Source organism: Stenella coeruleoalba (assembly GCF_951394435.1).
Source record: "Stenella coeruleoalba genome assembly, chromosome: 4".
NCBI lineage: Eukaryota > Metazoa > Chordata > Mammalia > Artiodactyla > Delphinidae > Stenella > Stenella coeruleoalba.
In genome coordinates this window covers 79755210-79780476 of record NC_137149.1, presented here as the reverse complement: position 1 = coordinate 79780476, position 25267 = coordinate 79755210, and the positions used below count along the sequence as shown (strand labels likewise).

Genomic DNA, 25267 nt, shown 5'->3' with positions numbered 1-25267 from the left:
CTTTAGCAGACATCTTTGCTAAGGCAAAACAAAGCTTTACTCCTTCGTTCATCCACTGTGCATTTGAAGCGTGTATTATGTGACAGCACTGCAATTCATGTTGAGCTCCAAAAAAACAAAATTTTAAATAAAAAGATTTTAAGATCATTTTGATATATAACTTGCTCCCAAAGCACAGATTAGTAAAATAATCTAGTTCTAAATATCTAAAAGGGGTCAAATATGGTTTCTCAGTAGGGTATATTTCTGTTTCTTCTTCACTGAGAGTTTAATCTCAATTTACAAAGATAATGAGGCTCTACTTTCAGATACCTTTTAATTATTCTGAGGATAGAAGACAAGAGTTGGATTTTGTAGAATATCCACTTTCCATTAGTTTTTTGGTTTTTTTTTAACTAACACCTACATATCTCCAGAGTGGGGTGAAATTACATCTTCATGCCACATTCCCACTTGAGTTGCCCTTCAAGTTGTTTGCTAGGCAATTTGAAGTAAAAGCAGAAAACCTCTCAGGGTTTTCACCTCCTCCATCTTCCCATAACGTGAGGCCAATAAATAAAGGTCAAACATATTCTACTTTATAATTCAGAGATTATTCACCTCAGTAGTGATATCAGCATTTCACCTAAAGTCAAGAATCTAAAGTCCCATAAAATGAATGGACTTCTGCTATCCACTCCGCACCAAAATCTCAGCTCTATTAATGACCCTGAAGTTAAAATAATCACACATGCACAGAAAATGAGAGATTTCTGACAATGTAGAAAATGTTACACCTCAAAAAAAAAAAAAAGATTTTTCTTGTCTCCCACACTTCAAAATGAAATGATTTATTTACGGTAACAAATGCTAAAGATTGTCTAGTTATAACTAAAATAGGCTTGAAGTGTTCTCTTTTAAAGAAGGGGTCGTTAAGCTCAGCCACTGGGATAACTATAGATACTGAGACACCCCTCACCAAGCTAAGAGGAAGGAGTTGTGCTAATGTCTGATGGGAAGCATGATAATTATAATTGGGTTTAGAAATGTTAATGTTTATGCTAATATTTGAACTGAAAAGGAACAATAGAGAACTAAATCTAAGCTTGGCAAAGTGACTCACCTGTAACCCACGATGAATCGTCATACATTCTAGATGGTAATTCTCGGGGAGACAAAGCGTGGGGGTGGGGAGCGTTCTGAGAGGCTGTTAGAGAAAAATGAGACTTTGAGAGCCATAGGAAAAATATTCAGAGAACCAGAAGGTAGAAAGCAATGATGGAAAAGATGTTAAATGAAACAAGGGAAGCAGTCACTGGATTTTCACTCTGACCATGGGCCAGGAAAGAAAACAGATACATAGGACTGAACCCAAAGAACTGGATGAGCTAGTAGGGTTGTTACTGAAAGACCGGTTTTGACTGTTGACTGGGGCTCAGAAGAAAGGGCCTTGCTCCACTAAGAATGAAGTAAGCTCAGCTCTGGAATTAAACTGGCTGTCACTAAAAGAGCAGGAGGAAGTAAAAATAGAGATGCCCATTAAACAGATGCCCCTTAAAATATATTAATCTATATATTGCTGAACTGAACAACAAGGTGGTATTTGTAATTATCTGCACAGATGAACATTGACTCTAGTATTAGGACTATCTTGCCCTACCACATGATAGTTAAATGATACTATATTCATGCCCCAGGACAACACTGAGGTTAAAGAAGATGAGGCAGAAAGGATAATGTCCCTATCGGTATAGAGATAGGAAGGAGAGAAATGGGAAGGCCAGACACTGGCCCAGTAACTACATAAAACTAGGCATGTTTCTAAAAGGTTCAGTCTCACATAGCCCTTCAACCGTGGGGCGATCAACTCCAGGAAGGTGGGTTTGATTGGAAACTAACCAGCCCACAGTACCATCCAGGAAGTGGCTCATGTCACAATAGGATACCAAAGGAACACCCACACATTTCAAGTTTCTGGCCACTACTATATCAAATTGTAATCAGTTTTAAAAGAACAAGAGTGGCTTCCACATTCATGTAGCATACATTCTAATGTCAATACAAACATAAAGGCACATAAACACACTTCTGATATGTATAAGCCCACCCCCAAAATCATAACTCAAAAACTAAACACATTGAAAGCTTTCTGAAAGCTGGAAGAAAGAGGAATGACAAAGGTAGTTTATTAGATATGAAATGTTCATCAGATCTGTCTTTGAGACCCCACTCAGATATACACAAAGATTCTTTCTGGAAATAAAAAATTAAAGTATGATTTTTCAACATTATTCCAGAAATATGTTATAATTTACCAACATAGAAATTTTATGAGTAGAAAAGGTACTGACCACTTTAACAATGCAGCAAGCATTCTAAATGAGAGGTTAACAGATGTCAAGACACTTACCTAGTGCTTTGTTAACTCATATTTCTGACTGTAATATTTGGAGTTTCCTCAAATGACACACTTAAAGTCTGGGATCTGTTGGTGTTGTGCCCTTGGAAGCTGATCGCTTGCTTCTAGATTGTCATTTCTGTTGTGCTTCAAAAGGCAGGGGAGACAGACAGAAACTAGGCAATGTAAGAATGGCAGGGGCCTCAAAACAACCTACTCTTCTGCCCAACAATCGCTAAGTCACAAACTCTCAGGCACACACCTCAGCACGGCAGGAAAAAAAATAAAAATCAGATACAGTTTGTTACCCCAGAGTGTGTGGGCAAAATACCCACAATATTGACATATAAAACTTAAACACAAGTAGAGGCATTTGACTGACACCACTACTCATCAATCTGGTTCTAGACCTACATTCAAAACTACTATGTTCCAGGAGAAGCTGAGGGAACTATTTCATTTCTCTCTCATTGAGTCACTGAAGCGAAGACCAATGAGAAATCCATAAAAGGACAATTGTGCATCACTCTTCTTTCACTGCTCATATTGTATGTAGTATTCATAACTGCAGAGAGACCCTTAAATGTGCTTTTCACTCTTCCCTCAAAATGCCATAATAAAAGCAAAAGGAGGTAAAACTATAACTACGACTTCCCCTTCTTCCTTGGCATTCCAATCTCTCTCCAAAGAGAATTTTGTGAAATGCTCCCAACCAATTTTCTATCCACCAATTAAGAAGAACACTTTCAAAACTTGCTTTCTAAAGAGGACACGAATAAAACTGAGAAAAGAGAGTCTGACTTTCAAAAAAAAAAAATCTGAGAAACATCCTTAAGAATTATTCTTAGAGCAGGAAATAAAATTCCAACTTCAATCTTCATTTTCTATATTTCCTCAATAAATAGCCTAGACAAACATCCACATAAACTGGAACAATCAATTAACTCTGGTAATTATTACAGCTCATAGAGGTTTTCTACTATGCTAACAACTTTTCCTACAAGCTTTCCATATATTTGACAAAAATCAACAATTACAACCATAATATCAAACCCCTCACTACAACCCCTGTATACAACAATAGTGGAGGCACCTAAGACAGCATATAAATTCAAAACTTCTATTAGTATGGAAAAGTATGATGTTGCTGATATTATCATAAGACGAAATTATTCACTTTATGGTCTGAGATTTTCTTTCCACCGTCCTTGACTGCACAATAAGAAGACAAAAATACATAAGCTCATTCCTTACCAATTCAGTCCCTATACCTATCATCCTTTCCTGCCATTCTTCTCACTGGCATTTCTAATGGAGCTTAAAATTAACATTATTTTTCCAGGCCTGATGCCTTATTTGATTTTGTTTTGTTAGCATGGCTTTTGTTTTCCTTTAGTGTTTTATGCACCATTTTCTGAGAAGTCAGCACAGCTCTAGAAGCAGTTTGTCTTAACTAATGCTACAGAACAAAAGAGAACAGGGAATCTATTTCTCCCAAGAATTACAACAGATTTTAAATAACGGTAAAGATAGAATTTAGGTTTGTGAGGAAAAAAAAAAAACCTTGGCCATGTCACAGCATTATGTTTGTAGAATAAAGACCCAATAGTGTCTTAACAAGTAGCCTCAAGACAATATAAAATTAACAAAAACCTACATGGACATATAAACTAAATGAAAAGTAGACTCTAACTCAATGCCTCCAGAGGATAAAAAGAAGTAAATTTCATAAAGATAAAAAATCTAAAATGCTTCTCCGCAATTATGGTTATGATGAAATTGGCACAGCATGGTTTTAACCACATAGAAGATTAATATTTATTTTCAACAAATGTAGCTAGAAAAATGTTATTATATCCCCTCCTTTTTTTTCACTAGGAGCATGCTGATTGAAATGGATTCATTTATCTAAGCTGACAGCTAGACAAAACTATATTGCGAATATTTTTTATCTCTGATTAAATAAGAACTTAGCAACATCTGGTTTGCTACAATTACCCAAAATTGTTCAAAGTAAGTTTTTTTTTATATGCTTAACTGTGTCACTCTGTGTTTCACAGTTTTTTTAAATACAACATTCAGAAGAAAATAAATAATAAAACAACTTAATTATGGAAGAAAGTATTAATTCCAATAAGAGACTCAAAAACTCATGGAAAAATTACTAATTCAATTTTAGAGCAGTCAGGATTATAAGTAATATCAGATATTCAATTACCCAGAACTTAGGGTTTTTACTTTCTTTCAAAAAGTCCTTTCAGCTGTCAAGAGAGGTTTAAAACTGTAACTCTGGGTTTCCCCAGTGGCGTAGTGGTTGAGAGTCCGCCTGCCGATGCAGGGGACACGGGTTCGTGCCCCGGTCCAGGAAGATCCCACAGGCTGTGCAGCGGCTGGACCCGTGAGCCATGGCTGCTGAGCCTGCGCGTCCGGAGCCTGTGCTCCGCAATGGGAGAGGCCACAATAGTGAGAGGCCCGCGTACCACAAAAAAAAACAACAAAACTGTAACTCTTCTACATACTTTAATTAGAGAACAGAGAATATCTTATATTGAAATAGCAGTTCTTCAAGAGGATACAAATACTGACATCATACTACAAGCCTACCTCTGAAGAGTAAGTTCTCACAGGCCAAGTATAAAGGGCACCAAGTCCTAGTTCTTACATACCTGCAATTGCTTTCAGAATACTTGGCTACAAAATATTTTTGAAAACTAGACTGTTTTTATTATGCATACCAACTGTATACTTTTTTCTCAAAACCACCAATAATTTTGCTGAATTTTACCTAATCATAATTCTTCATTGTTTCATGTTTTTATAAAACTGTATTCCATTCAACACGAGAGAAGTTTATTCAAGATAAAGGACTCTGAGCTCATACTCTGTCCTCCTTATCAGTTAATTCTTTGTGACAGTAATACTGTTTGTTTAAATTGTCCCTTTTAAAATAAGCAATTTTCTTCACATTCTAAAAATAGTTGATTTAGGGGGGAAATGTACTTTGGGGAAAGGGGAAGACTGTCTGCCCTGAAACACTAAGTATAGAAAACTATATTTTATAGCCTGTATGTATTAGGTATATATGCCTACAGAATGTATTAGAAATAAGTAATAAAGGCATTTCTGACATTCTTACCTGACAGTGCCTGCAAGTGTTCAGGCTTCCATTTGGATCTCATAAATTGCTACATAATCAATCATTCCTTTCAGAATAAGTCAGAGATTTAAAAAAAGATAGTATGGTGTTCATGAAGTAACATGACAAAATGATTCCAAATGGAAAGCCATGAAGATTGAAGGCAACAGATTGGGACGATGTCAATCTTGCAAAAAGTTTGGCAGCACAGGATAAAAAGAGATGGCTTGAATCACTGTGTTCTACTCCTTCTTGCTATGTGCAAGTGTGATAGCACCTATTTTTCCCATCTGACTCTCATATACAATAACCAAACCTTATATTATATGACAGAAACTAATTTAATTCTCATAATCTCACTATAAAATAGATATAGTTAGCCCACTGATAGACAGAGTAAACTGAGGCTCAGAAAATGACCCAAAGTCACACAGCTATTACTTGGCATGTAGTTCCAAAGTTCAGGCTTAAGTTCATCTGACCCTAAAGTCCATGTTCTGAATCACTAAGTGTCATGGACACAGCCAAGTTATTAGAGGTTATGCTATTAATTTTTAAAATCATACAAGACATATTTCCAGTATGATGTTTATCTAACATACTACACACCTCCATCTTTAAAAAAAATTAACCTATCAAAATAAAACACAAACTCCATTTATATAATCAGGTACTCCAGGTTATGAAAAAACTAAAAGCACTCCCAGCCTTAAATGAAATTATATTTCCATACAAGCATAAAACAAGAAGAGAAATAATCAAAAGGAATGGCAGAATGTCATAAATGCCATAAAAGAGATATAAAAAAAAAGTATTATGGGGAATTAGAAAACAGAACACAAGGGGGAAATATAATATTTAAATTACTAATGAAAGATATAAGAGGTAAAATGTCTTAGAAAGTCTTAAATAATATACAGTCAGCTTTTTTGCATTTGTCACTCAGACTATCAGTTCCCTGTAGTGTTGCAAGAAACAATGTATTACTGTCTTTTCAGGTATCATTAAGATAGGAATTCCTTTGAATGACTTCAGAAGTGAGGATTTACAAATAAATCACTTTGACCAAGATGAAAGAATTTTGTGGTATAAACCCTCTTAACTAAATCAAATGTGGCCCCAACATCTGATTTTATGATTTTTTGCAGAGTATTTAAAATACAAATATATAAAAAAATTCTAGTTATATTATAGGTCTCCAAAAATGGATTCTAACTTTTAGGTGAAAAATAAATCTGAAACAACTGGATACAGTATTACAACAATATATCAACAGGTAGATGAGTAAAAATTAATAAGTACCGATAGGGTAATTTAAATAATGATTACCATCACTTCACTCCCCCGTGTCTTTATAACCAGAGTACAGTAGCATATTAGAGTTGAAAGGGATATTATTTAATACAAACCCCTTCCTTATACATTAAGCTCTGGCCTACAGTTCCCAGCTGAGAAGGGGTGCAGCAGAAGCTTAGACGCTCACCTAACTGGTCTCCCCGTATCCCCTCTTGATGCCTCCCTCCAATGACACCTACACAGAACAGCCAACATGATTTCTGTAAAATGAAAATCTGATCTTGTTATTTCCCTGCTTCAAACCTTTAATGACTTCCCACTGCTCCTAAGATAAAGTCTAAAATACTTAAACTTCAAAAAACACTGCAAATTCTGGACTCCCATTTACTTCCCTAGCCACATTTCATGTCACTTCCTCTCTCAATCCTTATGTTCCAGCTACTAGGACCTTCCCTGAGTTTCTCACAGGAGCTGAGCTCCATCTTACTCTAGGCCTTGATATTGGGGGTTCCCTCCTTCCAGAAGACTGTCTGCTTGGCCTATTTCTACATATCCTCCAGGGCTCAGCAGGATGAGAAAAACTTTCATCTGGAAAGTGCCTGAGATCCTTGGGGCAAATATTCTCATAAAACTCATTATTTTCCTTTTTCTAATCTCTGTCACAATTGTTTTTAATTTTATCACACAGGAAGCACACAATAAATGTTGATAAATGGATGAAAAAGATTAATGATCCCAAATTTGCTACTTCTTACTACAGTATTTTTCCTATATTAAAATTTTTATTCCACTAAGATAATTTTCTTAAACCACATTTATCCTTTTGCTCAGACTCTTAAACTAATATCATTTGTTTTATAGAACATACTTTACCATTATTTTATTCACATTCAATGATTTGTTCTAAATAACAATAAAATCAGTTTTATCATCACATACTGTGGAAAGCCTTCAAAAATTTAAATAATAAGATTAATCCTAGCAGGGGAGAGATGCTAAAAGAAGTCAGCTGCCTTTGCTAAATAATAATACCATGTCCCTCTTAACAATTGTTTTCCATATTGATATTTTACTGCTGTTCTTTGACAAGTAAAGAGTCATAACCATAGCACTGCCAAACTTGAGCACTGGTATTCCTAAAGCTAGTTCCTCCATTTCTGCAGAGTTTCTCAGAACCAAAAGACACCAGACACTTACTAAGCCAATGGGCATGGGAAGAAGTTAGGATAAAAATGAATAGAAACCAACTTCTGGAGTAAAACTCCCTTCTAGTCACAACACACAGATATACAATGTCTAAAGCTAAACTAAGAAATCTTGGTTTCAGTATCTGTATAGATCTTATCTACTCTCCTCATTTCAAATCCACAGTGCCTGACCATTCTTGGTCAACAGATACTTTATTTTCTGACATTCTGAAATTTAGTATTATAGGCAGACAACTAATATTAAACCATTCTCTGTGTTAACTCAGCTTCTCTGTAAAATGAAAAATTCAGGTGTGTTGTCCCTACTGTCAAATCAAGGTAACCATGCTCCATCTTCTTCCCTTTACTCACCTCTATTAGCCTCCTCCACTTGAACATGCTTGGGCCTGTGATGAGCTCTCCCAATGACAGAATGTGAAGGGAGCAGTGAACCAGAACATTCTCTAAAGCTACCTACTCAAACTTCGTATCTCAGTTCAAATGTCACTTGCATTGGGAAGTCTTCGCAGACCCACTCGCCCGCCAGCTCAGACAAGGTCTGAGCTGCTATCTCATAGTATCCTGGACTTGTCCTTTGTAGGATTTAGCAGAATTTTAACAAATAATTCATGATAGATACATTGCTTAATACCTCTTTATTTCCATGATTTGTGCAAGCGCTAAAGTCAGAGGCTCTTTCTGTCAATGTTATGCTCCACATTCTGCAGACATCTGGTGCTAACAAATACATAGTGAATGACAAAAATCAATGACTTCATAAAGCTGGTCTTTTGAGAACTGCAGAAAAAGCAGAACAATTTAGAGTCCCACTTAAAAGAAGGCATCGCTTCAAAGATCTATGAAAAATTAACACAAGGTATGCAAGCTATCAGTGTGCTATATGTTTTATGTGCATCATCTCATTTAATCCTCACAATAACTCTGAAAGGTAAGTATTATTTTTATTCCCATTTTACACTAAGGCATGAAGAGGCTGAGTAACATTTTCAGAGTCATAACAGAGAGTAGGTTGGAAGTCATGCACTTCTGACTCTTAAGCTTCTGCTGTCTTTCTACTTTACCTCTTTGCTTCTCATTAAACATTATGTTCCTGTATTTTGTATTTCTCTACATGTATATTTATTACTTTCAGTAAAGATCATTAATATAGAACTAAATGCAAGTTAATGCTTAAACCTTAAAATAATTTGTAATAATTTTATGTAAATAAATTCAGCCATGTGATAAAAAAAGCAGTGAAAGGGAAACACTAAGTATACACTAAGTATATCAATGTATACACTTCTGCTTTATAAATGAAGACATGTTGAAATTGCCTTGATACAAGATAATAGTACTGTGAGCCCAAAGTTCTGGATGTAGAATTTATTTGATCTGTAAACATAAGGGAAAGAAAGCTAATATGAGAAACTCTATCAAATCCTATATCATATCCTAAAACAGTTGACTATTAAAGAAAACTTTTTAGCATCCTTAACTGTAGGGAAATATAGAGAAATTTGAGAGCAACTTATTACATTCCTTAACATTTTTAAAGAATGTAAAATATCTTCATCATATCACTTTCTTTTTAAACCTTCACAAAAAAGAATGTCTAACCTATTTTATTTGTTTAAATACGCTAATACCACATGCAATAGCTTAACTCTTTAAGGAGAATGTAATGTGAAAATTCTTATAAAATCAACTACCTTAACAGGTAAGTTTTGTGAAAGATTAACTTGTAAATGAAGGTATTCTGTTCTAATAAACTTTATTCATATTATTTTATCTCATGGTTGTTTTAGAGAGAAAGAACACCCAGCCCTATCCCCTACTTACGATGAAACAGACCTAGAAAAGTTATATGAGTATGTGATACAGCTACGCAGAGACGATGTCTGAAATCAGAAATGAGAATTCTCAAGTGCAAGGCTGAGAAATCCCTTGATAAAACGCAGCATATGCTATAAACCAGCCATGTCACTTCGGGCAAGTCAGTTCAATTCTTGACAAGTAACTTTATAAAAAATTTTTTACTGTGGTTAAGAAGCTTTAACAGATCTACCCTCTTAACAGAGGGATCTACCCTCTTAACAGATTTTTAAGTGGACAATCTATTATTAACTATAGGCACAATGTATTCAGCAGAGCTCTAAAACTTACTCATCTTGCATAACTGAAACTTTATACCCACTGATTAGCAAATGGGGAGTTGCTAATCAACAGTTTTTTTTTTTTTTTTTTTTTGAGGAAACAAAGTGTGCAAGAGTGTGCCTTTTAGGATTCCTTCTATGCCTTTATTATTCCACATGCAGGTGCAGGGCAATTTTCAATGGCACTTGAATTTATCCTGCACCAGTAACTTCAAAAACGGCTTTCATGTTCAATTGTTTCTTCTAGGTCCACAAAGCCCATTCAAGCAGTTATACATTCATTATTAACCTAGCATTAAACTCGGTCCCATAAATATGTTCTGGTGCAGATTTAAAGAAAATATAGAAAGTGAAGTAAGAACTGGTCTCCAACTTGACTGTTAGAAGTGTACCTTAAATATATGTCTTTATGATTGGAAGCAGAAATCACAAAGACGCTGTTTAAATTAGAACAGTTAGTCCCTCTGACCAAAGAATGAACTAATGAAAGTAAATTCAGTAGATATTGGCATTATTGTACAAATGATAAAAATTTGCATTGCATACCTACTGCTTTCCTCTTCCATTTGACTTAAGTGCTACCAAACACATTTTTTGTACCTCACTCTTATTCCTATGTACAGATCTCTAACTGAACTTAAACCTAGCAAAAATTGACTTCACGTTTACTAATTATGAGCCATGCTATTCTCTTTAGTTACTTTATTTACTGATCTCATTCTCCTTTTATAGACAACCTTCAATTACTATAAATGTGTTTACTGACAATTTACTCCTCCTTTTCATCCTTAAATTTTAGAATAGCCCAAATCAAGCCCACCAATTTTCTTTTTCCATGAGAGGTTTGGTACAGAAGAGCCTTGTTAAAGTGATGTTTTTAGATGAACTTAAGAGATAGGTCCATTCAAAGCAGAGAACAAAACTAAGAAAGTTTATGGAGACATAAAGTGGATGGTGGACTTCTTAATTCTTCATAATTAGATTCACTGTATGGTTTTGTTTTAATATTATGTTAAATTCAAAGATATTAGGCACAGTCCTATTTAAATGTTAATAGCCAATAAATTTCAGTTTTTTAATTACTGACTACAGTATTTTACTGACCTCAACTTTGATACATTGATATAAATGAGAGTTAGTAATTCCTAAGAATTACCAAACAATTGGTAAATTACTAACTTTATAAATAATGAAGAGTTAATAACTACTAACTACACAACTGACAGTTAAAAATTTCCCAAAAAGAAGACCAGTTATGCACAGAGGACAATGATGCATGTGGATCACTGAAACCAGGTGGTAAAAGTCAAACAGTCGGACTTCCCTGGTGGCGCAGTGGTTGGGAGTCCGCCTGCCGATGCGGGGGACATGGGTTCGTGTCCCGGTCCGGGAGGATCCCACATGTCGCGGAGCGGCTGGGCCCGTGAGCCATGGCCGCTGAGTCTGCGCATCCGGAGCCTGTGCTCCGCAGCGGGAGAGGCTGCAGCAGTGAGAGGCCCGCGTACCGCAAAAAAAAAAACAGTCATTATTTACTCTTTGTCCTAATAATTATACTTCAAGAAATCTGTGCTACAAAAATCATCAGAGAATAGGCCAAGCTTTATGTTATTTATCCTTGCAAAATATAACAACCCACATGAATAAGAAACTGTTTGAATACATCATAGTGTGTCCACACTATGAAATATTTTACAACATTAAAAATGATGCTCTCAAAAAATTAATGCCATTGGGAAATTGGAGAGAATTATACAAACTCTCTATATATTTAATATATTTCAACCTCAATTCTACGAAAACAAACACACATACACACGTAAAATGGTAATACATGGATAATCAAGCTAAAAATATGTGTGACATAACCTCTGTGAACATGGCAATGTACCATTATATTATGATATACTGGTTGATTTCTGTTTTGAGTTTACATATCTCCATATTTCACAAGTATTCAGCACGAGCATACTATACCATATCAGAAAAAAAAAACTTTTTAATATGTGATCATTGAGAATGTAGAATAAGTTGTATTGAGAAGAATGAATAGGAATCAAAATTCAGCTATTACTGGCACCCAAGTAGAATCAAAAGAGCATACATAAATGATATACATTGGGCTTGTGGCACAAATCCCAGAATAACATCTACCAAGCTAAGAGACAGCAGCAGAAAAGGAAGTAACTCAGCAAGATTACTAAAACAAAGCAGATGGCCTAGTACACCATCCTCTGACAGTAACTATGAGTCCTTCACACAGATAGTTCATTCATTTATAATAATGCAGGTTAATTTCTCACTTATAAATCTAGTGCTTTCTTTCATACACCATTACTTTTTTGTTGTTGCTCTATCTCAACCCCTATATTCAAGCAAGAAAACATACATACACACTACTGCAATTTCACCATCATCCATTATTCAGTACGGGTCTCATTGAATAAACGTCTGCTCAAAGGCTCTAGGCAAATTTCATTTCTGAACACTACTGTCTGCAGCCCAACAGGCTATTTCACCAAGATAAGATCACACGTTTAATCAAATGCACCAAAAAAAGAAATACTCCCAAAGTTCACTTAGTAATGTCAGATCATAAAATGTTGACAGCCTACTAATTTTTAGGGCTCTTTCTTTTTCAAGGAATTGCAACAGTAAGGAAGGTTTCTATTAACCTTTAAAAATACTGCCAAATTATCTGACGTTACTATTCACATTGAGTTGGTAATTTAAAATGAAAACTCAACACAACTTTCTGTGGTGAATAAAGAAAAAATAAAAAACAATAAATTTAAGAGGTTTCCCAACTTATACAAATGATAGCTCTAAAGCACCTTTTAACTTCAGCTGGTCAAGTGACAGCATTAAACACTACGCAGACTCTAGTTTTTGTAATAATGGATCCAAATTAGATGTCTGTCATTTCAATAACGTTATTAGTGGATAGGATGAAGTATATTTTCATTGGACTCTTTAGTTAGTAAAGTTATCCATACTCAATTATTTGAAATATCCTACATGATGTACTTTTGAATATTCTGCCTCTAAACATAAGGTTTACTTGAATAAACATATATTCCTATCAGTAGCATGACATAATGAATACACCAGCAAGTGTAAAATAATTAGATGTCTTAAACAGATGGATGAATTCATATCTGTAAATCCATTTTTTCTGCTTTTACTTCTATTTGCATTTATTTTATGCTGTATTCATTTCCATGCCATAAGTTTTTGTTTCTTCAGTTTCTTCTGGGATAACTTTTTCTTCTGTGAAACCTCCACTTCTGGTTAAGGAACAATTTGTTCCTTTTCAGTAAGGACCATCTTAATGTGGCTAGTGGAGCTCATACATAAGTTAACTCAAGCATGAGTTCCATGCCCAATGACACATCTTGGGGGATTTTTCACCTGGAGGTACTCAATGCTTAAATAATCTACACTTAAACCTGTAAGATCAGCATTTTAAAGCAAGAGTAGCAAAAGTTCAGCACTCTAAGTACTGTCTCCAGTGTCCCCTGTTCAGCATTGTACGATGGCAACTCCACCATCGAAAGATGGAATGGCATACATTATTTATGTAAATGACATCTTTCGGATATTTGATGGCTTTTTAGACATGCATAGCTTTGACAAGTTGGGCAGTTTCACAGATGTTCTTGAATCTGAAAATCTGAATCCCTTGATTTGCATGTTTTTGTTGGGTTTTCTGGGTCAAGTAAGCAGGAAACCATTTTCCACGATCACTTTGGCTGCTTAAAGGAAAAGGGTACACCCATTTTTAATGGCTTTCCTAACCAATTCTCCTAATGCTTGATCTGTCTGAGTTAACAAAGGATCACTGTAGTGGACATTCAGGTTTTATCAGCCCCTCTACTTTGTTCTGTAGACATGAACCCTCTCTTAATTGAGCCTTCCCTTCTTCAAGCTATTAGTGTATCCACCTAGGAACTGCAATATCCTTATTGACTCTAGTAAGCTGGTGATAGTAGATTGATCTAAAGCTGGGTACCTAATTCAGACTGTGGTGAAAGGTTAAGAATCCAGTAGGCAGAGAGAAGGAAAAGTGGTAGTCTGCATAGGAGCATGCAACTGGAACAGAATCCTGGTTGTATTCAAGGTGCTACTATTTTCTAATTTTTTCTAAACCTCCATCCTTCCCCAAGATTCTGTAGGTGAGAAACACAATAACCTCCCAATAAATTAATCATTATGGCCTAAAGCTAGTTGGAGGTGTCTGCAATTAAAAGAAAAATAATGAATACACCCATTCTGCTAAATCTTTTAAGTTGAATTTAAGTCCATATGACAAATGATATGTTATCACAAAGTATGCTGCATTTTGGAACGCTGCAAAATAATATTTAACTGTCATACATAAAAATTATTGAAAATTAAAGTAAAATTTAATTGAACATGCCTAAAATTTTTTAAATGATGGTATATTATTTTAAAAGAAAATGTATGCCTAAGTTTTTCTTTCGAAGTCAACTATAGTTAATAATATGATTAAAACTCAACAGACAAATTTGACTGAACAGTTAACGCCAATATAAAGAAGAACGTCTACAGATATAGACACGCCTCATGTTAACACAAAACTATTTCTCAATAGACTCTTTGTCCACTCCTTGAAGTCATGATCAGTATTCTGAATCAAGGTTCAAACGGCAACCATCAGCCACTGACAAATCAAGAACATTGAAAATATGAAAAAAACAAAAGACAGAAACGTAAACCAGTTGAGCCCTTCTGTTCTGGCCAGAAATAAAATCTCATACAAAAAGATGACCATCCTCCAGGACCATTCCCTCTTATCTAAAGTATTTGGAAGAGCTCTGAGGAAAGGAAAAGGGGAAAAAAACCCAAACCAAATGAAAACAAAACAGGAGACTGTTGAAAAACCTCTCACAGGGTCAGCTGTCAATGGAATGCATTTTAGTATTCAGGTTACCCACCCATGCAGAACATCAAAAACTGGGCTTGAGTCTCTCCCCTATTCTCACAATCTCAGGCTACTGTGGAGCCACTGGGGCTGTCTTGAATAGTAACACACTTTGCCTCTGCAGGATGCATAAACACCAACACAACCTGATCAAACAGAAGGGGGTATCTTTCTACTTGGCTTTCATTTTCTTGAGTCATACTTTAAAACACTTAAGCCTGGTACAATTTAGCAAGTCAGACGTCCAACATGCAGCTTATTTTTTCATTCATTCTTACCACCAACCATGTTGTACTTTTTCCATTTTAACATAAACGATGAATGATTCAGTGGAAGAGTCACAGATTTACTAACTTCTCTTATTGGCACCTGTCATTGAAATACAGACATTCATTCTAAAACATGGACTTATTTATGACCCTTTCCATACTTGTAGTCTTTAAAATAATTGGGCGTTCTGAATTTTAAGGGTTCATCTGCATTTATAGCAATCTTATGAGAACTAAACTTTGAGATTATAAATCCTTTAAAAGTATGGGAAATCCTTAAATCTTGGAAGTTTATGATCATTTAGTTACAACATTGTAGAATATTCTGATGCAGTTAAAGCTTAAAGAGCTGCTGACGCCACATGAAAAGATGATCAGGAGTTTAATTTAAAATGTCTTAAGTTAAACTGCTACTTTCATTTTATACCTGATTTAAAGTCAATCGTCAGACACAGCACTTGGTGGCTGTCAAAAATATTTTCCTGTCAGGATTATGATTCTGTGGGGAGTATTAGTAGCAGAGCATAATGTTTTAAGATTATGAAGAAGAACTGAGAAGTAGGTACTTAACAAAAGGTTAAAAAAGGAGAGAGGAAAAGAATATGGAAAAGACAAAAATACACGTAAAACCTTTCTCAACTGCTTAAGAAAATGCTATTGATTTTCCTAGCTCATCAAGAATTCTTCAATTAAAAAAATGATATTTGATTTAGCTAAGTTTTCTTAATACCGGTAGTTAAGGACATTTCTAATAATACTCTGACTAATAATAATAGTTACCATTTATTAAATGTTCACTCTTATCAGGTACTTTTCTATTCACTTCCTATTCCTCACACCAAACCAGCAATGCAGATTTTATTACCTTTATCTCACAAAGAGAGATGAAACAGCTATAAAGTTGTGGCATTGGGACTGTATTCAAGTGTCTCTCATTCCAAAGGCCATTTCTGAGCAGTTCATAATCAGGGACAGTGCCCAGCTATGCCCATCTAGGGAGTATAGCATAGTTTCTGCAGCACTAAGTCAGGATTAGCCAACAAGCTGGAGAAGATTAGTGCTACAGTACTAATTTCAGAGTGGTCGGCTTAAGTCAGAAATTAAACTAGCCATGAAATATATCCAAATATATACACATAATTTATAAAAATCTCTATAAAGTTTTCAAATAGATGTCAAAGTGCCATTCAGAAGTATAATATTACAGGTCATCTTTAAACTTCAGCAACTACTAAAACTAATCTCTATGTAGGGCTTCTGTTACTCATTAGGCATATCACCACTCACAAACAATCAGAACTGCAGTGTATAATTACCCCAAGGATGCTTTTCACTGAAAATGGCCTGTTGTGATGCTTAGATAGTGATTAACAGACTAAGAGTGTGGTGAGTCGTCTTGATATCACTTCAGAAAAGTGATTTCCTCCCTAATAATTCCCAAGATACATAAATATTCAATTAGGGTCTTTGAAATCTCGTTTTAATTGGACATTCATACTCTACCAAATTTCAAACTTGGCCCAAACTAAGAAGGTGTTTTATTAATTCTTACAATACAAAAAAAAACACAAAAATCCCAGTAAATCTTCATAAGTTTTCAAATAGAAGGGTAAAATAAAGCCAAGATTATCTTTCATATGAAATTTTCAAATTTAATAGCATTTTAAGACATGCTCTAAAGCAAAGAGCTAAAACAACTGCATATCTGAATCACATAATCACATGGGGAATTGACTAAAGTTTCGTGGGACCCTCATGAGACCTAGTAAATAATAATGATAGTAGCAAATAGTTACAATCCTGTTATGTGCCTGGAACTGTTGTAAGCACTTTGCATACATTTTTTGATTAAATTTTCACAACGAACTGTGAATTCGGTATAGTTGTCATACCCATTAAAACATACCAGGAAATTGAGGCACAGAGAGAGGATCCAGCATCTTGTCAAAAATCAAATAATTTATCAAACCTTGGCAAACACACCACAGAGTCCCTTCTTGTCACCACCACACCATTCTGCCTCTCCAGATAGCAGAATATCAAGACCTGGGGCCTAGATTTAAAATTTTCCCAGTAGCTCCTTTGCTACTGCCAGCAGGTCAGGCTAGAGACCTGCAGCCTTAAAGTTTCCGTTTCACTAACTGGGGACTAAAAACAAGCTTTTCTACATTTGGAAGAGAAAAATGAAAATGTCAAATAATTAATAAAATACCCATATGGCTTGTGTTTTTTAAAACTTGAACAATCTACTTGTTTTCTTATCCTAGATGGCTCTTTATATGGTCCTATGGGGTGAACTTCTGAGTACAAGGAAGCAGATCTTGAAAAGTTAACTTCAGAGGTTCTCAAATTCTCTGATTCCAGGACCCTTTTACACGCTTAAAAATTGATGACCTAAAGTAACTGTTGATTATGTTGGTTTAACTATCAATATTTATATATATATTAATAGTTAAACTGGTTAAATTTTAAAACACAAGAATACACCAGCACACATGCCATAGGCCAGCAAAGCAATGATGTCATTACATATCATGAACCTTCTAGAAAACTCTACTGTACATTTGTTAAGGTATGAGATTGAAAGGTAAAATGCATCTTAGCATTATTATGAAAATGTTTTCTTCTAATAGATCCTCTGAAAGGGTCTCAAGGAACCACAGATTTCTCCAGAATACACCTTGAAAAGAGAGGATTGTCTGCTCTACAAAATAACTGACATAGAAGTCTACCAGATAGCAGTATTCAGTTGGTTGATTTAATTTTCTATCCCAGAGATAATGTTCACAATAATTAGGACTACCACCAACAGTATTCCATTTAAGTTCTTGAATAATATGGATCAAATGTTAACAGTTTCTAATATGTATATGTAATCACTCTTATGAAGAAATTCATTAACATTAAACTAAATTCTTGTCTTAAGTGTCAATAAGACATTAGTAAGACATAAATTATTAAGATCTATAGAATCTGTTATGATCAAATACAGGAAGAACTCTCCCCTTTCATTCACTCCTTAAAACAAATGGAGAATTTCAATGAATTCAGAGTAGGACAGCTAATTTTTTATATATATTTTGTATTTGTGAGTGCATGAGCACACTTAACAATTCTAAGAAAAATATTACACCTGGTTACTTTATGCAGTAGAAGAGTTAATTTTATTGGGCCACATAGACACTTAGACCAGGGTAATGACATTAAAAGATTTGTGGAAAACTATACATCTTTGGGCTCACAGATGCTATTTACAGGCATGCTCACACTACTCTCTCAAAGTGACCAATAAACATCAATATCAAAATCACAACCAATGAAAAATCTGGATTTTTCTCCTCACTGATCAACAACTCCCTAATAACACACACAGACACACACACATACTCACACACACACACACACACACACACACACACACATACTCACACACACACACAGTCAAGAAAGGAAAAATGTCAGGAGGCCCTTACTCATATTTGAATGTTTTAGTTTATATTTTACTATAAAATTGGGTATTCTATAAGGGAATTTATTTGCATAAAAGAAAAAGACATAAATGTAATAGTAATCTAAGCATAAATCTGTCCTTGAAGGCAAACAAATGCTAAATTACAATACAGCCTCTGTCTTTAGGGTTCCTCCCTATGTGAGCAACTGCGTATTTTGAATGTAATGCAAATCTAAGAAATCAAAGGGAAAATAGTCATTTGCAAAACTTAAGGAAAGATCATCTCCCTCTAATTCCAACTGCTCTAGCCGTTCAGACCATGCTAAATTAAGGCTGTATAACATTTCCCAAAATCACTTTGTTTTTAAATACACAATCAGTTTTCCTTGCTGATGTCTGGGCAAAACTGCCCCGCTTCTAATAGTAACTGTCACTCCTACTTGGCAGCTCTTTTCAAAGAGAGTTTCATCCAGCAGTTGAAGCAGCCTAAATGAAATCTGAAAAACAATTCAGTTTAGCATTATATTATTTGACTGACTTCAATTCTTTTGATTTGATAAACTTTTTTTTTAATCTTCTATTTAGGATTAACTTGGCTATAACTCACCAAGGAATCTAAAGGACAACAAGTCCATAAAAATTTTGCCTTTCCTAACTACTAGAAACAATGTCAGGCACAGTAGCCGGAGCCAGTAAGTCTCATACCCACTATTATTCCCCATGGAAAGAAATGTTTAAATCTCCAAAATGCAAGAAGATTATCATTAAGAAAATCATTTCTAAAATACCTTCCATTCATATTTTCATGGAGGGCTCTCAATCTGAAGGATAATCACACCAAGCAACTTAAAATGAGACATCAAAAGCATTTACCCATCAAGCAAATCACATGCTTCAGGCCAGGGATGCCCAGAGCAACCTAACATATCTATCTAAAAAATGTGAATAGTTCGCATAAACCTTTATACTAATCATTCCTCCTACCCTGAGTTTATAGAAATAGTCTAGTCAACCATAGACACCAATGAAGCAGGTTATTGAATATTTAGTTATGAGGAAGTGCTAGGGAATGGCATTCAGGCACTTCTGACACATTCACCTTCAGCTAAAGACAGCACACAATACACTGACAGACACAGTTCTAATGACATCAGGACCTGTGGAATGTATGACTGCTAAGAAACACATGCTGCTAGGAAACAAAGAACAGATCTGATCAAATCTCCTAACATAAGGGCTCCGAAAAACACTGTGATTAGATCTTCTAAAATGAGAGGACAAGTATTCTTTAATCTTAAGAAATATTTGCAAGTGCAAAGGCTTTAACACATACCCTCTAGGAAGGAAAGAAATATATGAAGCTAGAATCTCATGGATGAAATCACAATTCCCTAAGTTTGCATTAAGACAACTGCCACCAGCACTACCCCATAAAAATATAACTTAATCAAGATCAGGCATCACTGATTCAGTATTCCTTTTTGGCGGGGGGAGGGGGGCAACCTAAGCTTTTTCAAGAAGTCAAGATTCTAAAATTGAAAGAAATGTGGAAATCATGGTACCCAGAAAAAAAGTACCCTTTCACATTTACAGTGCTATACTTTTTTCAACAAAATAGAACATAGCCATTTGCAACAAACACAAAAGCAGTCAGAGCTAATCTACAACTAAGCAATTTAATGTCTTTTTAATAACTGAAAAGTGTTGAGCTTTCCAACTTTTTAAAACTGTTTGTCTTTGTACATTTTTAACCCTTGGACACACACACACAAAAAAAAAGATTGGGTGAAACAAAGGTGAAGATATTTCAATGCAAGTATTCTTTTAACTCCTAGACAAACGTCTGGAAACCTCTTTTGATGATACTATAAAAGAACTGACAATTCTGTCTAATCCACATACAGACAAATTGGGCACCAGAACTCCAGGTCATTTAGTACCATTACAGATTGAAAAATATACCAAGGAAATCTAGCTAAATTCTGTTTAATCTCACAGGGAAATAAAGTACATTCTCCAAATGAAAAATTACTGAAGAACTATTTCTTTGTAGATTCTGCAATGACATTCTTTAACTAGTGTTGATAACCTATATGACCCTAAATTAGCAGATTGCCTATTTACTTCAGAGCAAAACACAGAAGGCAATTTTTCCTGCCTGCCAGAGTCTATGCGTCTCCTCGTTTCCCCAGCAGCTGGCTGGAAGGATGTAAAATCAGAGGGGCAAGAAGGCTTATACTTCCTAATGAGTAATCTACCCAGGAAAGTAAACACAAGACACCACCAGGTTGGGCTCTAAAGGAGACTGTGGCAGGGCTGCTTACACCGTTGTTTACAATGTACTCTACCGCAGGCAAGATCACACACAGGCACAGGGAGGAGATACCCAGAGGTGGCTCGCACACCTCGAGTTCGCCCAATTGCTGTGATTCCTCTGGCCATAAATAAAACAGCGCACGTTCGTATCTGAAAGTGGCCAGAGAATTCCGGGGACCAGGGGTTATGCTGGCTTGACTTGGTTATTTCAATCTGCCCGAAAGACGACTATTCTATTCCTTGGTCCTCATCAGGGCCAAACTGGGGGTGCCCTGCGCGCTGCACCAGAGACTCTCAGGCGCTGCACGCATCTCTCAGAGGTGCTCAGTAGGGGAGAAGGGACACAGTGAGGCTTCTTCGCAACCCCTATCGGCCCTCGCGGCCTCCTCAAACCAGATTTTCCAGTTAAGCGGATCCCAGGCGATTTCGATAAGCAAGCTCCGCTCAAGTAGCATCAGCTCTGCCATCCCCGCAAATATCGCCAGGCCATCCCCGGAGCGCACGAACGCGCACACAGATAGGCACACGCCGACCCTGCTGCCAATTAACCCTGGTAGCGGAGGTTCCCCCCACCCCACCCCACATACACACCCACCCACCTATATTGCTAGGGGCCTGGCACGTTTAGCCCTTGAGCTCCGATGTGGGACCATCGGCGGGGGCGCGGCGGCACCGACGCTCCGCTGCAGCCCAGAGCCTTCCCTTCACTGGTGAGAAGATGCGGGGCACCTGCCCTCCTACCTGTAACCCAGCCGACCGCCGCCACCAATGCTCTGCCCACCCCGCCCCGGCGCCCCGGCCACCCCGATTCGTGCAACACCGCCCCCCGCCCCGTGCCCACTCCCAACACCATGCCGCCCCGGGCCACCCACGAAAGTGGCAGCTTTCTCCAGCCAAAAGCGCTTAACAAAGGCCAAACAAGCAGGTCTAAACCAAACTGCCGTGAAAGGGACACAACGGGCGGGGTGCGGGGAAGTAGCGAGGCTCCGCGACTCAGGGGCGCGACCTGGGCAAACGCGGCCACCATGGATGCTCCAGGCAAGCGTCTAGAGAAGATCGCGGCGGACTCACCGCCCCGCAGTCCCCATCACCCCTGAGCCCAGCGCCTCACCCGGTCCCTGTCGGTCCTCCAGCCCTCTCCCGCCTCCAGCGGCACCGGCTCCGGGCCGGTAGAGAGAAGGCGCCCCCTGGTCGGCATTCAGTTCCTACCAGGGGATGACACTGGGGTGAGAGGGGAGGGAAAATTCCCAGGGTGGAAACCGTTCCTATCCCCCAGAGTGTTGAACTGCGAATGCTCCCGGTCAACTCTCCCTTTCATTTCTCTCAACCGCCAAATCGCCCAATAGCTGGAAAAACCTCGAACCCGTACAAACCCCCAGCGCCCACCAGCCATGAGGTTCCCTTCCCGCCCCGCATCACGATCGGATGAGTGTGTGTGCGGGCGAGTGTGTGAGTGGGAGGGTGAGTGTGCGTGAATCCTGCACCCCCTCGGTTGCCTGCCCCGCGGACGCAGATGCCTGCGCCGGGCCAGGGCCACCACTATCAGGAAGTGTGAGAAGAATAAATTACCTTTCGTAACCGCCGGTCCCTGAGATCGTCCCATCAGTTGGTCAACAACCTGCAGCCCGGTGCAGTTTCCACAATCCAGCCATGGAGCTCGGGGCAAAAGACCGAGCGGCCCCAGCGAAGACACCCCCACCGCACGCGTCCAAGAATGATAGCCAAAGCGCAGAGAAGGCAGCAGGAGGGTAGAGACCCCAGCCAAGGAAACAACAAAAAGTCTTTCCTTCCCCCTTTCTTCTGCTACACAGCCATGAAGAAAAGGGAAGGGGGGGGGGGAGCAAAATCCAAATGTTTGTCTTCCTTTACGTTTCCTCTCTTCACACACACCAAGGGGGTAAAAACGGAGCAAAGGGGGTGGAGGGTTCAAATGTCTCTTCCAGTCCACAGTTGCACAACTTCGGAGTCAGGCTCTGTCTCCAGCAGCAGCCGAGGGACCCAAGCGGCAGCTATTAACATGCGGCAGTCATAGCTGGGGCTGCTTTTCCTCCCGCTGCCGCTGCCGCTTAAGAAAAGACGCTTCTGGAGAGACCAAAAATGTTCCACCATCCCCCCAGCCGATCTTTATATCCAGTTCTCCCACCCCACCCCCTTTCTTTTTCTTTTTCTTCCTCGTCCTCCCCTTTCCGGCTGAGTGCGGGAGCGAGGGAAAAGGTAGGGGGAGCCGCGAGGGCCAGGGGTGGCTTCTTCTCCGCCAAACCCTCCTCCTCCTCCTCCCGAGGTTGTCTCCCCGCCGAGGGTCTCCTCTCGAGTCCGCAACCTGCGCAGAGAGCTGGAGCCAGGGCCACACAAACTCCTTCCCGGGTGCACAGCGGGGACGCGCGGGCGGAGCGGGCGCCGGGCAGCCGAGGGCTGCGTCCCGGGGGCCGCGGAGCCCAGAGCCCGGAGTGTGGCTGATTAGCTCGCCGGCCGGGCCGGGCAGCTGCGAGCATGTGGGAGCTTCATCGCGCGGCCCCGGGCTTCGCGCCGCCGCCGCCTCGTCGGTCCTGTATCTTCTTCGACTCCCCGAGAGCGAGCAGGGCTCTGGCGCTCTCCAGACACGCACACTCACACACGCGCACACGCGAGCGAGCTCCGGCCAAAGCCAACCGTGCCACCGGCGCGCGCGCACACCCGGAGAAAGAGGACGGAGGCTAAAAGAGAAGAAAGAAAGGGGAGGGGGCGAGTCACAGGCGGCAGCAGCGGCAGCTGCGGGAGCGGAGGCAACGACCAGTACGGGAAAAGCCGGTAGCGGCAGCGGCGGCGCCCACCAGGACCAGCGGCAGCATCTGCATCCCAGCTCCTGGGAACTGGGGCGAGCAGTGCTGGGCGAGCAGACGACCCGGCGACGCGCCGAGAGCCGGTCGGAGCGCGGGCGCGCCGGGGCCGTGCAGCCTGCGCGCGGCGGACGCAGCCGGGGCCCGAGCCGAGGCCAGAATGAGCCGCGGGCGGGCGAGCTCCGAGAGCGCCGAAAGCCGAGGAGGGGGCTTGCGCCGGAGAAAGGGGTGGCGGGAGGCAAAACCCGGATCTGGAGTGCGCTCGGGCTCCGCCGCGCGGGCTCCACCTAGCAGCTCGACAAACGCTTGGAGGTGGGAACGATAGAGCTGCTACAAGAGGCTTTCCTTTCAGGGTTTGTCAAACAAAGGGTACCTCTCCTCGCGGCTTTGAGACAAGCTTCTCTCTCTCTCTCTGGCTCTCTCTCTCCCCGCCCCCCCCCCCTTAGCCTTCCCTCTTCCCTCTCCCCTCTCTCTCTCTTTCTTTCCCCCCTCCCTCTCTCCCCTCTTCTCTTCCTCCTTCATTCCACACCAGGTGAGTAAACGACGTCAGATTGAAAGTACTGCCAGTGTCTCTTTTTACAGGTACAGATTATTCCATATTTTCATTATGCAGGTACCGAGTCCCAGTGCGTTTTCTGCTTTTGGTCCATTTTATGTTCCTTCAAACTTACCTCAGCGTGCAAGTTCATTGCAGCCGTTAAAGTGCCTTCTGATAATCGGATGTGGGGATTCAGTGACTTTATTTCACATCGATAAAAATTACCATAATGGATACAGAAAGGTGCCGATTCCAAAGCAATGCCTTGTGATAGAGGAAAAGTCTGTTCAAGTTAACTGAGTGACCTTGGTCAATTACTGAACCCCTTTCTGCCTTCTTTGTAAATGAGAGGGTTAAGTAGGTAATTTCTAAGGTCTTGTCCTGCTCTAAAATTTCATAATCTGAAATGGCTGAGGTGTTATTTTCTATATCAATACATTCGGGTTACCATTACAGGAGAAACTAAGATTTATTATATGCATCCAACAAGCACATTATATCCAAATTATATTTGAATGTATATAATATATTCAGAATGATCTAATGCTCTCCCAGTTCTTAGGGAGGTAGAGTCAACATATGAAGAACATAAAACCTCATTCGAATTAACAGACCATACCCAGTACCAGTGACTATCAAAATCTCATTCAGTCTGCAAAGCTCAATTCCAGTACCAACTGCTCCAAAGATCCTTTTCTCACCAACCCCATTCAAAATAATCACCCCTTCCATTATATTCCCTTTGATTGTATCTCTACAGAACACCTATTTCATTCTGCTTTT

At 38.9% G+C, this 25267-nt stretch overlaps 1 protein-coding gene across 13 annotated transcripts in view; it reads right to left on the bottom strand.

The window, feature by feature from the left end:
- The window catches only part of ADGRL3 (adhesion G protein-coupled receptor L3), an 867440-nt gene extending 843089 nt beyond the window's left edge, over window positions 1–24351 (bottom strand). For 5 of the 13 annotated variants that reach the window (XM_079919991.1, XM_079919990.1, XM_079919995.1 and 2 more), the window contains exon 1: window positions 22700–24103. The gene's annotated coding sequence lies outside the window, so the exon portion shown is untranslated. Of the gene's footprint in view, window positions 1–22241; window positions 22272–22699; window positions 24106–24319 lie in introns of those variants that run through there. The other 8 variants (XM_079919997.1, XM_079920004.1, XM_079919998.1 and 5 more) reach the window with 6 other exon arrangements.
- Between the last annotated feature and the right edge of the window lie 916 nt (window positions 24352–25267).